The sequence below is a fragment of the Rhamphochromis longiceps genome, linkage group LG14, assembly GCF_057381845.1.
Source record: "Rhamphochromis longiceps isolate RC_006_pf linkage group LG14, R_longiceps_female_GT1.1, whole genome shotgun sequence".
Classification (NCBI taxonomy): Eukaryota; Metazoa; Chordata; class Actinopteri; order Cichliformes; family Cichlidae; genus Rhamphochromis; species Rhamphochromis longiceps.
The window spans coordinates 7,230,620-7,247,433 of NC_140570.1; the positions used below are offsets into that span (position 1 = coordinate 7,230,620).

The 16,814-nt window shown below is 39.8% G+C and overlaps 1 long non-coding RNA gene across 1 annotated transcript; it reads right to left on the reverse strand.

Moving 5' to 3' along the window:
* Positions 1-6,337: 6,337 nt before the first annotated feature.
* Positions 6,338-6,885, reverse strand: LOC146653497 (uncharacterized). Its single transcript, XR_014914747.1, has 3 exons — positions 6,762-6,885; positions 6,542-6,645; positions 6,338-6,439 (listed from the first exon to the last, which is right to left on the reverse strand). It is a non-coding gene; the product is annotated as an uncharacterized LOC146653497 (long non-coding RNA).
* Positions 6,886-16,814: the final 9,929 nt, after the last annotated feature.

The following is a 16,814-nucleotide window of genomic DNA, read 5'->3' on the forward strand; positions in this document are numbered from 1 at the left end:
GAATATGCATCGGTTCATTAACATATGACGTCTACATACACACAAAGAGTACCTTGCCTGTGTGTGTGTGTGTGTGTGTGTGTGTGTGTGTATGTATGTGTGTGTGTATGTGTGTGTGTATGTGTGTTTGTGTGTGTCACAAAGCCATTTGTGACATCACAGAATTGCCTTTGAAGATAGCTGTAGGGGGCGGAGTCAGGTTCCAAGAAAACCTATAAATACACCCCATGTTGACAGAAACTGTAAGTTTGAGTTTCCATTTGGAACCCACATTACCTAGTTGAGTAGATAACTGGTTGCACTTGATAACTTTGCGCAAACAATATAAATACAAATTAAATACATTCATTTAAAAATAGCTGCCACACTAGAATTACAGCATAAAAAAATTGAAAAATTAAGGAGAAGAGAAAAACACCTCATGGCTTTAAACAAGGAACAGCAGAAGACAATATCAAAATTTGTTAAGGTGTGTAGAGAACGTGTGGATGATATTTCGAGCCTTAAACAGGAAGCCCGCGCCCATCTCTCACAAGTAGACCAACTAAGAAAACGTATGGCTCAATGTGAGATGAAGGCTGCAGGATCAGAGAAATATGAGAAAAAAATCCTGGACCTTCAAAAGAAATGCAAAGACTTGGAAAGGAAACATGCCACTGAAAAAAAGAGACGGGAGCAGAAAGAAAAAGATGTGGAATTTCTGTCTCGTCTTCAAGGCAAAGTCAATAGACTGAGCAAAGAAAATGAGGCCTTGAAGCAAGAATTAAAGCAAGTGACCACTGAAAAAAACCTAAAAGTAAAAGAACTGAAGGAAAAAGAAAAACAGATAAAAAATGAGCTTAGAGTCCAGGACCAGCTCAAAGAAGAGAGGGTCAACTTTGAAAAAAGGACATCAGAATATCTTGTAGAGGCTAGCACGCTGTTTCAATGTAGAGACAGACTTAAAACAGTGGAGGCACTAGAAGAGAAATTAAAAGCTGAAATTAAAACATGGCAAAAAAAAGCAGAGGATTTTGAAGAGCAAAAGGACAGGGTCATTATGGAGAAAAGCGCATTGATAATGAAAAATAATGAACTGTCAGATTTGCTTTTGGGAAAGGACTTGGACAATAACAAACTAGTAAAAGAGTTAAAAGGAAAACGAGAGGAAATAGAAAGTCAGACAAAGGAAGCCTCAAAGCAGCTTTCTAACACGCAACACCTGGAGAAAGTCCTGCAGATGAAAAATGAACAAATAGCCAAACTTGAAAGTGAGAGGCGGGAATCCTTCAAGAAAATGACATCCCAAGATCATGAGATCGTCAGTCTGAGAAATGCTCTGAAAGAAACAGAACACAGACTAAAAATACAGATGACGCACGACGAGTTTTGGAATGAAAAACTTAATAAGGAGTTATCTGAGGCTAAGACCGTGATCAGTCAATTTAAGGACTCACTGACAAAAGACACAGAACAAAAGAATAGTGAACGAGAAGTGATTCAAGCAGAGCTATCCAAGTCTCAGACCAGGTATTTTGCTGTGAAAAATCAACTGGAGCTCATCAAACAAAAGCAGGCAGAAGCGCAGACGGCACAGGCCAAACAACTTGCCTGTGTCAACAAGGAGCGCAAGGTAGTTAAGAAAAGGCTGGTCCAGATTTTGGCAGACAAAGAAAAGGTGGACAAAGAGCTCACACACTACAAAGAAATTGTGTTTCAGCAGCAACAAAACATAAAAGAGCTGGAAACTGAAATTCAAATGAGTTCAACTCAAAGACAAACGATTGAAGGACAAAAACAGGAAATTGACCGTCTGACGAAGCAGGTAAAGGACCTGCGTGAGGAGAATTCCTTAAAGGTTGCCATTGAGCTGCACAAATACGCTGCAAAAACACAGGAAAAAATCTTCTCGCAGTGGCGAACAAACAGACTTAACGCTAAAAGAAAAATGCACATGTCCAGTCACGCATTAGTATTTGAACAGCGCCGCCGGGACCGCCTGTTATGCAAATATAAACAACTGGTCACAGAAAAGGACAAAGAAATTAAAGAACTGCGGTCAACGCTGAATCAGGAGGCTGCACTTCAAAACAAAGATGCCATACAGAAACTCCACAGATGTGAGTGGGAAAATCGCGACCTCAAAAAGCAGTTAGTAACAACACAGCGAATCCTTTCTGTATATGAGGCTAAGAACAGCAGCCTTGTAGAAGAAAATAAACAACTGACACTTGAGGTCAGCGCAAAGCACGCCCCGCTACCTCAGATTTCCACCAAGGCCAAGTCAAACTCTATGGCGAAATCATATCAGCAGTCTGAGGTTGGGCGCTCAACCAGATTCATCTCAAGCATTCCTCAAAAGACAGAAAAAAAGGTTTATTTCCTCCCTCCTCTCGTAGGCAAAACGTTGGCATTGCAGAATGTAAGCAGTAGACCCTCCAGATTAACCAACACACCCCCATAATTAAGTAACAGACCCCATCAGCCGGGTCATCACACCAGTAAGAACCCTGCTGCCCTGTTCCCACACCAGAAAGAACAATTTTAAACAATAATTCCCATTCATACATTGAAAGAAATAATCAGTTTTTAGACTGGTCAACAAACACAAACTGACTTTTTAAAAAATTAAAACTCAATCACTAAGAGATATGGTTAAAAACAATGCTAAAAATACACTGAGGCAATTACCTCTCTAACCCAGGAGGACCTGTATTTCCCTTAACACCAAAAATAGTAGACAACACTAAATAATAACATCTGTTTGCTGTGAGGAAGTGACATGAACACGTTCCATCTGTGTCACTACCTCACCCCCAACCAGTCGCGGCAGATGACTGCCCCTTTCTGAGCCTGGTTCTGCCGGAGGTCTCTGCCTGTTAATAGGCAGTTTTTCCTCCCCACTGTCGCCAAGTGCTTGCTCATAGGGGGTCCTCGGATTGTTGGGGTTTCTGTAATATTGTAGGGTCTTTACCTTACAATATCAAGTGCCTTGAAGCATCTTCTTGTGAACTGGCACTATGCAAATAAAAAATTATTGGACTGAACTGATTTTCCTTTTGTTTATTAAGTCTGAGTGGTTGTGTTTTAGCACTTTTGATCTACTTCTATACATTGTATTCATTCCTTGAAACGAAGTAATAATTCTAAACTTTCCACTGTGATTCTAAAACCTTAGCAGAGAGCAGAGTGATAGGTTTGTAGCTTGAACCTATTCGCTGGAACGTTGAAGACAATATAATTACACAGCAAAGCAAGACACAAGTAGGCAAAGTTCTTCATGTTTCTCGTGCACGGGAGAGAACCGGACAGGCGCCATTCCTTCGCTTGACCCCAGTTGCTCTCTTCGTTCTCCCGTAACACTGTTCTTTTATTGAGGTTACATGAATATGCATCGGTTCATTAACATATGACGTCTACATACACACAAAGAGTACCTTGCCTGTGTGTGTGTATGTGTGTGTGTGTGTGTGTGTGTGTGTGTGTGTGTGTGTGTGTGTGTGTGTGTGTGTGTGTGTGTGTGTGTATGTGTGTGTGTGTGTGTGTATGTATGTGTGTGTGTATGTGTGATACCTGAATCTATGCAGTGAAATGAATTAATTGCTGAATTTAAGTTAAAAACTTCGAATTAGATGAAAAATACAGAAATTTTCGCCTGAAAGCAAAAGTGCTGAACTGCTAAAAGCTGACATTTGCACAAAAGAAGTTGGAAAATAGCTGAAAATGTTTTAAATGTAAATTTAAAAAAACTAAGAAATGAGAAAAGAAAATTTAGAGTCAGAAAACATCTGAATGAATATTAAAAGTTCATATTCTTTGAATCACTGAATGACTAAATTGTGATCCCTCCACTTGGATCCACAAAGTTTACATCTCTGAGCTTTCACTGTGTTGGAAAGAGAACAACGATGGCGACGTTTTGAGGGGAAAATGATGGCTGTAGAGCAAACACTGTGGACACAGCAGCAGTTGAAAGAGAAGTGTTTATGATGAATCTTGGCAGAGTGAGAGAGGGCTAAGCAGGCAGGTGTGAGCCTGGTTGCTATAGTGACTGCATCCAATGGCTCCATACACACGACACAGACATGCACCTCACTTCTGCTGCTTAAAATGAACAGAAACGTCAGCCTGAAACAAATCAAATTGAAATGAAAAGTACAAGTCGTATTGACAAAATTCTTTCACCGTGAGTGGCAGCAATGTCTAGTCTACTGAATTCTCAGTTTTCATGCCTGTGGAGTTTATTATATGGACGTGGTGACAGTGTAAAGACAGCCTGCTCTTCTGATTTTCAAACGAACCTTCTGAGCCATTTTAACATTAGAGTCTATGGAAGAGTTGGAGGGAGGAGGCTGTGCATTGGTGACATTTATGACAGAATCATAACACCTATTACAATAATAAACACATTGGATGAAAGAGGACAGTGATGGCTACGTTTTGAGGGTAAAATCATACCTGTAGAGCAAACGCTGCAGACACAGCAGCAGTTTTAAGAAAAGATTTTAAGATTAATTCCCACCCTCCTCTCACTCTAGCAGTTGAGCTGTCTCACTCTAGCGCCAACATTCCGTCCCATACACACCCATTATAAACGGCTGAAAAAAAGGATGAAACTTAAACTGGAACTGAAGAAAAAGTACAATAGATATTGAAAAGATAAATACAAGTTGAATAGTTGAATGTCTTGTCTGCGTTTGAAAGTTTGAATGGTGGCTCTACGTCAATGTATGTGGAAGTAGTTAGAGTTGAAAGAGGAGTGAGTTGAAGGAGAATTTGAAGGGTCTCCCCATTGAAATACATGGGAAATTTTTGTTGAATAAAGTTGAATAAACTAGAAAGTGCATTTTCTGAAGAAACTGCAGTGTGAATGCTTGAATCTGAATGTATGCACTGAAATGAATTAATTGCTGAATGTTAAGTTAAAAATTCTGAATGAGCTGGAAAATACAGAATTTTTAAAGTGAAAACAAAAGTGCAGAACTTTTGAAAGCTGATGTTCACACAGAAGAAGTTGGAAAAAAGCTAAACATGTTTAAAATGTAAATAATAAAAAAATGAGTAATGACAAAAGAAAATTTAGAGTCAGAAAATCTCTGAATGAATATTAAAAGTTCAAATTCTTCTAACTGAAATGAACTTAAAAGATGAACAAAAATTCTGGAGAAAATGCAAACTTTAATATACAGCATAATGTTTTTCAGACACATACACATGTGTATATCATGTTTAATAGTATTACATACATCAATTTGTTTTGTATGTCATAGAAAATAAAAAAAAAATCTTAAGTCATATTTTACAGCTTCTTTCTGAAAAGGACTAGTAGAATAAATAAAAATAACTAAATTAAATAACTAAATAAAAAATAATAAGCAAGATATGAAATACATGAAAATTCAACTTTTAAAACCACAATCCTGAACCTTTAAATTGTGTTGGTTTCTTAGAACATGGCTGAACAGCTGTTTCTATCGTCCTACTTAATCTGTCTACACATCTTTTTATTACTCATTCTTCTTTATGTTTTAATGTAAACAGAGTCCACACAGTGGTAAAAGAGAACTGTATAGAGATTTTTGAGTAAACTCAAATGAAAGCCTAAGGTGGTGACACAGTTTAACACGTGCAAATAATCAAATAAACACATTAGTCCTTTTTGTGAACATGGATAAATAAGTATCAATACAGCATTGTTCAGCCATGCCACTAAATGCTTTTTTACACATTGTTTTAACCTGGGCTCAGACACAAAGTCCCAAATTTAGTTAGTCCCTGACTTTGAGTTGTGGTTATGACTAATTATTATACACAAGGCTTTATCTATCTAAACTCTAAGTACACAAATATGAAAAAAAACCTATACTTACCAGCTGATACCCCACACTACACACTAGGTGTGCCATGTGACCTAAAACTTTGGTACAAAATCATCATAATCATTCTGTTAACACTGTTTTTTAACACTGTTTGTGTTGCTGTTCAGCAGTTTAAAATGTTTTAGATTGGATTACATGGAATGAATTTGAATTTTCTTGGGGGGTTTTGTGTGTGTTTTGTTCTTAGCAGATTTTTTCTTCCATAACGTTGAATTCCAGTTACCACATTTCTGGTCATATGACATCCCGAGTGCCCACTTAAAAAAATCCCCACAGTTAATTCAACATTAAAACAAAATAAAAATATGTTAAATAAATAAAGGTTTGCTCTGTGATGAAATACTAAATAAGCATACATTGTACAGAGCACTAACAATGACAACAATCCTTTAGCCTGTTGATCAGAGAGAGGCAGTCATTATGTCCATTTAAAACCTGTAATCACAGAGCACAACGTTTCTGTGAAACTATGAAGTCCCATATGATCCTCATCATGTCCAGTGACTTCAGAGTGGATCCTCCCTGTCATCCGGCCAGTGTTTGATGTGTGGCAAGCAGCACAGAAGCAGGATAGCTGAGGACTTTAAAAGAAGAGCAGAAAACAGGAATATGTAGTTGTAAATGTAAATATCAGTGATACTTGTCTTGTCAAAGGGAATAAAATAATGAAAATGTTAACTTACACACTCATTTAGGGAGGATCTTGACACTGCACAGAGGAGGCACAGTCAGTCTGACAATGATGGTGATCTCCAGGGATGTTTTCCTGCAGCAACATTCCTGCCAACTGGCCGTATGATCCAGAGTAGTTGGTTTGTAATAAACAGAAAGGTGTATATGTTAGGTAGTGTGCACTCAGAGCTGGTCCTAAGAAACAAACACATCCTGTAATAAACTGAATACCTGTAGTAGTGCTGCTGCAAATATGAAGCCCTTCTATCATGAGTGGTTTCAAAGAAGGTGTTTTGGAGGCTCAGTCACAGAAACTGTGCAGTCTGTTCAGTCCTGAGTGTCTCGGCTCTGAAGGGGATGGATCACAGAGGGAAACACCTGAGTACAGACATTACAATACACTCTAACACTCCTAAGGTCAAGTGAAAACACAATTTAAACACTTCACAAAGAATGAATACATGTTTTCATGGAAATAATGTCATTAACCCTTTTTGTTGTTAGTAAATCTCACCGACTGCTTGTGGGACAAGCTAGAAGGAAGACTTATCACAGAATCTCTCCTGTGCTCCAGATGTGAAGTCTCACGCTCTGATCGTATGGCGATGAAGATGGTGATGATGAAGTTTCTCTGATCTGTGGCATTACAGTTTCTGGCTGCTATGTGCTTCACATTGTTGGATTTTACATGTGAAGATTGGAGAAGACACAGGAGGACTGTGTCTTGCTTAAAAAAAAAAAAGAAAAAAAAAAAGGAAACCTAACAGGAAAGGAAACCCCCCCCCCCCCTCAACTCCCACCGTACCCTCCACCCCCCCCCCCCCCCCCCCCCTCCCACTCAACTCCCCAACCTCACACCATCAAATGTCTATACAAATGTAGGGTATCAGCTGGTAACAGAAAGCAAGTGTAACATATGCACTACATATGTAACACTGCTGAAACATTTCTGGCCAGAAATGTGCAGTTATCAACCCAGACCCACCCTGATGATTGCACTGGCCAGAAACATGATAAAAGCTCATAAAAATTTATGTTTCATAGAAAAATTTGTCCAAAAATATAATTGTGTACTTTTGAAAAAGTTTAAAGTTTATAACAAACCAAAATAATAATATTTTTGTAAATAGTATTTCAAAATAGAGGCACACATAAAGTGGCTTAACTGTCATTATTGCTGTAATTAGGTTTGTTTGTTTGTTTGTTTGTTTGTTTGTTTGTTTTTTTAAAAAGCAACCTTTAGTCATTATTGTTCTCTCAGAAACAATGAAGAAGCTGTTGAACATTTATGTTTTGTGTGGGCAATCCTCTGGTCCACCCTCCCTCCCTCCCAGCCACAGTGAGACTGGGGCAGCCTGGCAGGATGTTGAAGCCTGGCTGCAGAGAGGATATGCCTACACTGTTCGTTTTAAACTGCTATATTTGATTTTTCTGACATTTATAGGTTACTGTTAGTGAATTTTAGATTTTCTGTAATAAATAAAATTGTCATCTTTTACTGATATCATTACTTAATTCATGTAATTGTATTTTATGTAAACAATTCAAACATTATACTGCAATGCAGGGCGTCAACTTTTAAATATCGCTCTACTTTATGTCTGTGAAGGTTCTCAGTCATCCAGGTCATCGTAGTCAAAGGAGCTTGCAAAGAAAAGCGTCTGGACTTCTTTCTGGAGTTCAAGCATCGCTCTACTTTCTTAAGTCATTCAAAAATATAGATATTACTTACTGTATTCAAAGATCTAGATCATGAATCATCACAGGACAATACACAGTATACTGGGTCATGGTAACTATGGTATGTCTTCATGACTCCAGAATGGAGACATCGATCTGACTGAGAAATGAAAATTAGGTCAAGCAGTGTGTTCTTCTCTGTGGTAGGGGCAGTGATGACCTGTGCGTATCCCCTAGACTCAAACAGCTCCAGGATTGGTTTGTTTGCACTGGATAAAACATTCTCATTAAAATCACCACAAACTATGATGGGATGACAGTCCATGATCTCCAATGAGTCTAATAGGCTTACCAGGTTTTTCAGGAATGGCCTCAGAGTGTAGTCTGGAGGTCTGTATACAACTGCAATCAGAGCACTGACTGGTGCTTCAACCTTTAAAGCCAGAAATTCAAGGTCAGTTACATTATGGATGTACTGTTTTTCATGCACTTGAATGTCACTTTTCACATAAACAGCAACTCCACCACCACTTCTGTTTGCCATCTGGGGAAAGTTTGTGTAGGACAGGTGTCTGTTGCGTTTGAACAAATTGTAATTTTCCAAGTGGAGACTCTCTGCGACAAAAGAGCCCCGCAGGTGTGTTTCTGTTAGGCACAAAACATCTGCTAGACACAATTCATGGTGACTTTTGATGTCATTAATGTGAGCTGGCAGTCCCTCTGTATTATGATGAACAATGGTGAAAACCTCTGACCTGCTCAGTGTTTGCCTCACGTGTAGAAGAGGCATCATGTCATCAAGGTTGGCTTGTCTCATGTTCTCAAGCGCTGCAGTGATTTCTGGGTTGGTGAATATTTTTTTCTCCTCCATATCAAGAAGATACAGTCCACTGAGAGACGTCACTCTACTGACAGCTACGTAGGCCATGCCGGGCTCAAAAATGCTCTTAAGAGAGACAACAGCTGATGTAGTTGTCATACCCTGTACCTTATGTATTGTACATGCAAAGGCCAGCTTCACTGGGAACTGTCTTCGTACCACTCCTTTCTGCTTCAGATTCTCCTCTGCTCTCTCAATGTACACCATGTCGTCTGCTGGTGTGCGGTTATTCTTTCCAGATGTCTCATTATCCATTTTAAGTCCAAGCTTGATGATGTGTTGGTCGTTTTCAGAGTGAACTACTCTAAGTAGTATTCCAAAAGCTCCATTAACCAAACCATTTTGTATGTCAATGTTTCTGGTGAGCATGACACGAGCTCCTTCTGCAACTTTCAGTGTGTCTGGTAACTCGTTTTTACCTCCTTTCAATGGTCTGTCTTGAAGTGCCATTCTGCCAGTTCTAGGATCTTTTCTATAATCATCTGCATGGATGTCAATGATATGAGTGTGGAGCAGAGCCAGTGTTGCAGAGTTGTGTGCATCCACTTCTTTATTAGTTGCAAAAATGTGCAACGCATCAGTTGGACAAAGGGCTGGTTCAGTTATGGCCTGTGACAACAAATTTCTATCTGCTTCGCAAAGCTCATCCAACTTTCCTTTCACACGAATTCTGTTCAGCATCTCTGCAAAGACAACATCATCTTTCTGACGCATAATCTCAGTCAGAGTGATCATCTGAAAATGCTCCCGCCACAGGTCGATCTCAGACGGGTCGTGCACACAGAGAGGTTTAGACTGTCGCACTGGGGGTAGCTGATAGAAGTCTCCGACAGCAATGACTGACATGCCTCCAAAGGGTCTCCGAGTCCCTTTGATCTGTTTGAGTCTTGCATCTACATATGCAAACAGATGTCTTGACACCATAGACACTTCGTCAATGACGATTATTTCAGCATTCAAAAGTTCTGATCTGACTTCATCCAGCTGATTGCCAAGTCCCTGAATGGGAGGTTTTAAGCTTCTCGGGAGCTTGAGAAGAGAATGCAGTGTTGTTCCAGAAATGTTAAAAGCTGCAGTCCCAGTGAAAGCAGTTAACAGGACAGTGGGTTTTGATATGTCAACGTCGTCTGCATATCTGGGCACTTTGCTCAGTATCTTAGATGCTTCTGAGTAGATGCATTTGATAAGATGTGATTTTCCTGTTCCAGCACCACCATTAATATAAAAGAAAAACTGCTCTGGATTTAGAGCACAGACTCTTTTAATGCACCAGTCTCTAACTGCATAAAATATGCAGGCTTGCTTCTTGTTCAGATTCTGAAACATCTGACGTAACAATGTGGGATCAATAGCAGGGGGTTCCCTGATGGCTCTGACTTCTGTTAAAGCATCAGCCTGACGGCTGTAGTCGGGCACATCTTCCTGTTCATTTTCATTGTCTCGCTCTCTTTCTTGTTCAACAAGTGGCAACCTTACGAGATCTGATTCAGGTGCCAGATTACACCATTCGTCAGTCACACCTCTGTTCTGCTCATATTCCTCAACAGCGCTCTCGATCTCCTCACTGTTTTTCTCATATTTTTCTCTGTTTCTTTTGACAATGTGTTGCACGTACTCAAGACGGTCAGTACCTGGCAGCTGTACACAGCCAGCACCATAGAAAGCCTGATAGGTTGGCAACGATGGTGTTTTCAGTTCGTGGTCTGAACGATGAGGAAGGTACAGTTTAAGCAGTCTTCCGTAATATTGCTCTGGATGTTTTTCTTGTGAGCAGCGGTGAAATCTGATGATAGCAGGCTTATTGTTTTTGCGCCTTTGCACAAACCCCATCTCATTGAGAAGGGGCAAAACATCTTTACCTTTTTTCTGTTGGCCATAGACAATCCTGCAAGTAGCAGCAAAGTCTGCCATGCAAAGTCTCCTCATACTCTGGTGTTTCAGGTCTGGCTTTGTATTTGTCATTCAAAGATGTCATCCAAACATTGGAAGACTCAGGTGTTGTGTTGTCCAGAACTGACAGGGGACGACTCATTTTCACAGGATTATCATCAGTTGGTATGAATATTACAGCACGTGAACATTGCTTCATGTGAAGACCACATGCACGAGCAACACACTCCTGTGCACTGATCTCTCGCTTCTTTGAATATGCCTGCATGACGGCTCTCATTTCATCGCACTCATTTACACTGTCCTTATGGGAGTTCTCAATGACAGTTTTCAGGTACTCAGATAGCCCGCCCTCTTTTTTTGATATATATTTCATTAAATAATTTGCAGCACCGAAAGCATCTAAAACAAAGCTTATGTCGATATTACTGTTCCAGGCTTCAAGCAGATGTGGATTATAGCCATTTATCCATGAGTCTTTTGGATCACGCTTTAGTATGATCGTACTCCTCATGTTCATTTTATTCAGGTATCGCTCATATTCTGCATGTGTCAACTTGCATCTTGCCAAGAGCTGCTCTAAACTCATGGAAGCAGTTTCAGGTTCATTCAGCAGCTGGTTCAGTGGTCTGAGCTTGTTCTTTGCTGTTTCTACTTCCAGTGCATCATCCTCACTGGGTCTTGTGATCATTGTCTCATTGCAGGGTGGTTTGGGAAAACCAAAACGGCACCCGGAGGTTAAACTCCTAAAGCACGTCTTTGTGTGGTTCTTACTATGTTTTTGCACTTCTGTTACTTTTTTGTACAGTTCGGGTTGTTTATGTGGATCAGGCAGCTGAGCTGTGATGTATTTGTTTATAAAATCAACAACAGTTTGCTCATCATCCTCCTCAAACACAGGAGCACCTTCTACCCACAGGAGGCAGTGTATGTGTGGGCTTCCTCTGTGCTGAAACTCAACTCTGTAAAAGTAGTCAATGACTTTGCCAAGTGGCTCTGCGGGAGATAAGAGTAAATCTCTGAATAATGCTTCAACTCTCTTGTCAAACATGCGCATTGTTGTGACAGGATTGCTTCTCAGGTTGTCACACTTTGCTGACCAGTCGAGTCCTTCAAAATTCACTTGTTCACCTTGCTGCCTTGTTATTGCCTCAATCACTTCGGGCCAGCGCATTTCAGCAGCTGAAAATGTGCAAAAGAACGTGGGAGTTCCCAACTGTCTGATCATGGCAAAAAGATCTCTTGTTGTTTTCTCCCAATAGGCTGGGGTTCCTCTCAGAGGCTGCATGAATCTCACTGCATCTTTATTTCGCACCAGTTTCTCCACCTCATGTTTATCTTGTAACATGCCTGAGGTTATTTTTCTCCCATCTCTGGTCAGAGGCTTTGCCTTCCTTAACTGTATCGTCATGCTGGAAGTAGCCAAGTGTATTTCAGTCACAAACTGTGCAAAGAACAAATAGTTTGTGTCTTTGGCAAAACGATCATCAATGCAGAAAAGTCTTGATTTGAAATACCCACTGGGGGATACTTTGATCAGCCTTCTTTCATCAAGTGTGTTTTGGCCTGTAGGAAACTGCACAGGGAAGGCCATGGCCTCCAGTTTAGGTGTTTTGAAAAAACTTATTGGATTGTTTCTCTCTGCAGGAGCAACAGAGTAGATTCCTTCACTGAAACATAATATCTCCTCAGCCACATCAGGGGGCTGCAAACAGGACTCGAGTGCAAAACCACCATTAGTCAGTCCATCTGCTTGCTCTGAATCATCTGTCATCTGTTCACGTGGTTGTTCACCATCACAGGGTAACATGTCAATATCCTGTTCATTTATATTTTGTTCTTCACTCAGTGCATTTTTCTCACAGCTGTCAATTTCCATTAAATCAGCCTCATCATAATCGTCCTCATTCATGTTTTCATCATCATCATCCTCCTCATCTTCATCAGGAAGTGTTGGATCACACAGCTCAGCATCATCTCTGATGCTCACATCCTTATACTGTGGGTGAATCTGCTTGAGTTTATGCAGTGCTTGCACAAGTTTAGACCAGCTTACAGTCTGAAACAGCTGATGACCTTTGTAAGACAAGCGTCTCTTCAGTTTTACTGTCATGACCTGAGAATTAATTCTCAATCGAGGTAGTGCTTCAACAGTTTCCTGTACCTCTGATGGGACACAGACCACATTTCCTCTAATTGCTCTTTGTCTGCCTTTGGGAAGAGGAATGATCTTGGCAAATGGTATGCACTTGGCTATGAGATGTCTCTCCAGTATGTTGAGATCAGACAATTCAGCTGGAATATCAGCAAGATCCAACTTATTGGCAACAGCAAGTGCTGGCATGGATCCATTTTTAAGATGATCGTGGCAGGTGTGACAAATCCACTCTCTCTTTCTCTCATCAGGCACTTTGCACTGCTCATTTCTGCAGTTTTCATCACAAACATGAACATACTTTTCTGTCAAACATGTTGCAACCACATGTGGGTTTTTGACATAATTTGACCTTCTGCAGGGTCGTACTTGGTTTGGAAATGAAGCCTTGAAACAGACAGTACATGGGTATGATGGTCCAACTTTGATTTGTGATTTGAACACAGATATGGCCTCGTTGATCACACTGTTGTCACTCTCTTGGGTTTGTCTGTTCACCCATCTGTATTTCCTTTTTATTTTCATGGCACATCTCATGTTGTGCATAATCCTGAATGCAAGATTACTTTGATACCTGTCTCGCATTAGTTGTTTCATCAGTTGTCTCTGTCTCTCTCTGAATTCAAAGTTTTCTCGATACCTTTTAGTGATGTAGCTTTTTTTCTCCTCTCTGAAATCAGTATTCTCATAGTAACGTCTTTTTATATATTGTTTTTGTTTTTGTCTAACTTTAGCATTCTCACAGTAACGTCTTCTAACATACTGTTGTTGTTTCTGTCTGAATTCTGCATTCTCACAGTAACGTCTTTTAACATACTGTTGTTGTTTCTGTCTGAATTCTGCTGCATTCTCACAGTAACGTCTTTTAACATACTGTTGTTGTTTCTTTCTGAATTCAGCATTCGCATGGTAACATCTTTTCATATACTGTTGTTTTTTCTGTCTAACTTCAGGATTGTTTTTATATGCCTCGCTTGTGCAAGATTTTTTCTTTTCTTTGTAATCTTTATTTGAAGCATACTTTTGTCGTTCTTTCCTTTTTTGGTTTTCTTTTCTCTGATTTCTGGGTTTCTCTGATGCCATTAATCTTCTTTTCATTTTGTGCCTTTGTTGTTTATTAACTTTTTTCAGTTTTTGTAAAACTATATCAGAAAGGTCACAGGCAGCAACATTGTTTATTGCAGCATTTGATTGACATGAAAAAACATCATTTGATGGAAGCAAATTTAATTCACTGCATAGTTCTTCAGTGGGTATATTAGGAGGTTCATTCTGATCTTCATATGATGTGAACTGAGTCATGTGGACTTCTTTTTGTTTCACCGGTGGCGTACAAATGGACATTTGACAAAAGATGTTCTCAGTCAGATCAGTGGTTGTGTTTCTCCTTGGAGTAGAGGAGTTTGCTTCATCAACAGTTGTATCAGAGTCAGTAGGTGCCACAGTAGTGGCAGCTGTTGGTCTGCAGACTGTGTCTGTGATACTATCACTCAGGTTGACTGTGCTCATACTGTAGAATTGCACAGGCTTCAGTTCATAGGTACAAGAAGGTGATATCTCCATCATTTCATAAGAATCTTGGAGCCTCTTAATCATGTCACTGAGGAGTGTGAATTTCAGCATCACAGCTGTACCACGATTACGTGACCATAGTGCTAGAGGAAGACCACTGGGTGTTCTGGAGTGTGGGTCAAAGAACCCATATTTGCCTGATGTGGATCTGAACACTGCAATACACAATCCACTCATAATCAGTAAGGCATACTGCACATCTGACAACAGGCAGCTCAGTCCTGCTTCTAAGCTGAGAAAGGTATCTACTGCCTCCTCTGGAGGTTCTTCAAATGTCCCATACCGGGAAAGCTGTGTCATGTTGATATGATACATAGACCTGCGAGCATCAACTTTGCCTGGCAGCTCATCGGTTGCCAAATGAATACTTTTGGGGAATCTTTTCTTGGCCTCTTTGTACATCACATCACCTTTATCCAAGACCAGATTAAGGTCAACTGTAGACATGTTTTCATTCTCATGAAGGAATCCAAGAAATGTGAGTGAGTTACATGTGCACTGCTTGTTTCTGGAGTCTCCATATTTAGGATGTGCCTGGCTGTGAGATGCACAGACATGTGTTACAGAGGGCTGGTTTTCAAAGTTCACTTTTTCTGCATGAGATGGTCCTGCCACATCACTGTGACGGCCTCTTTTCACAATATCAGCATAACCCACCTGTGGGGCACTTGAAACATCATGTTGGTCTCTGTGGTTTACCAGATGTTCATTAAATTCATGCTGCAATCCAGTCTTCACAGCATCTGCATAGGATATCTGTTGTACATGTGCAGGAACATGTTGACCTGCCTGTTTGACACCATCAGCATTGGTCTTTGCAGACACAAAGTCTTCTGCAGAGCTCTGAGGAAAATCACACTCAGCTTGTTCACATGTTGGTACTTTTTGAAACTCATGGAACTTCTTCCAGCGTTGTTTTGCAGCTTGTGACTTTTTCTGCTTTTTTGGCATTTTTACACACCTTTAAGTGTTTCTGTTAGTCTTTAGAAAATGTATTTGAAAAATAAGAGTGGCACACAGCAGATGTTTTCTTTGTCTTTATATTTCAGTTTTTATTTCTCAGAAACAGATGTCTTTGTTTGTTTGACAGTTTGTTCGTCAGTCGAGAGAATAATATGCACTCTCTTTATTGGCTTGGCACAACTTAGCAGCAAGCCCAGAATGAAAAACAGGTAGAGAGAAACTTTAGAAGAGAGAACAGACAGAGCAGGAGAAACACGGCTGGGAAATCACAATCAAACCGTGAATTAGAGTTTTCTTTGTTTGTTCAGTTTGTTCTCAGGTAGAGGCAATATATGCACTCTTTATTGCTTTAATGGCTTGGCGTTTTTCAGCAGCAAGCCAAGAGTGAAAAACAGGTAGAGAGAAAATTTAGAAGAGAGAACAGACAGAGCAGGAGAGACACGGCTTTAAATCAAACCGCAGAGTTTTCTTTGTTTGTTCAGTTTGTTCATAGGTTGAGGCAAAATATGCACTCTTTATTGCTTTATTGGCTTGGCGTTTTTCAGCAGCAAGCCAAGAGTGAAAAACAGGTAGAGAGAAAATTTAGCAGAGAGAACAGACAGAGCAGGAGAGACACGGCTTTAAATCAAACCGCAATAAGATTCTTGGTTTGGCAAAATTTCTCACAAACCACAGAGTGAAATACAGATGGAAAGAAGGCAGAGACAACAGGTGGAGCAGGACAGAGGATAGAGGGGTTGGGGGGTTGGGATGTGAGAGAGAAGACTGGAGATCTGGTCCTTGTTCTTCTTCTGCACACTGTGAACAAAAAACAAGAAAAAATAATAATTTTATTAAAATGATATCACATGGTAATTGTATAAACTAATTGTGACTACTGAAAAAGGACAAAATAAATATACTGCCGTCGGCTGCCACGTGCAAAAAGTTGCATAATTGGGCACTTTTTAAAAGAATAAATATTTAATTAAATTCAGCAATAATATTTTTAAATACAAATATGATTGAGTGAATTGTTAACTAATCACATGTAATGTGCAAAAATGTACGAAAAAAATATTTTAGCCCAATTGTTAAGCTGAACTTATGTGTATTTATTATAAAAATGTGTTTAAAAGGTCTAGCACAAAGTTTGAACCCATCA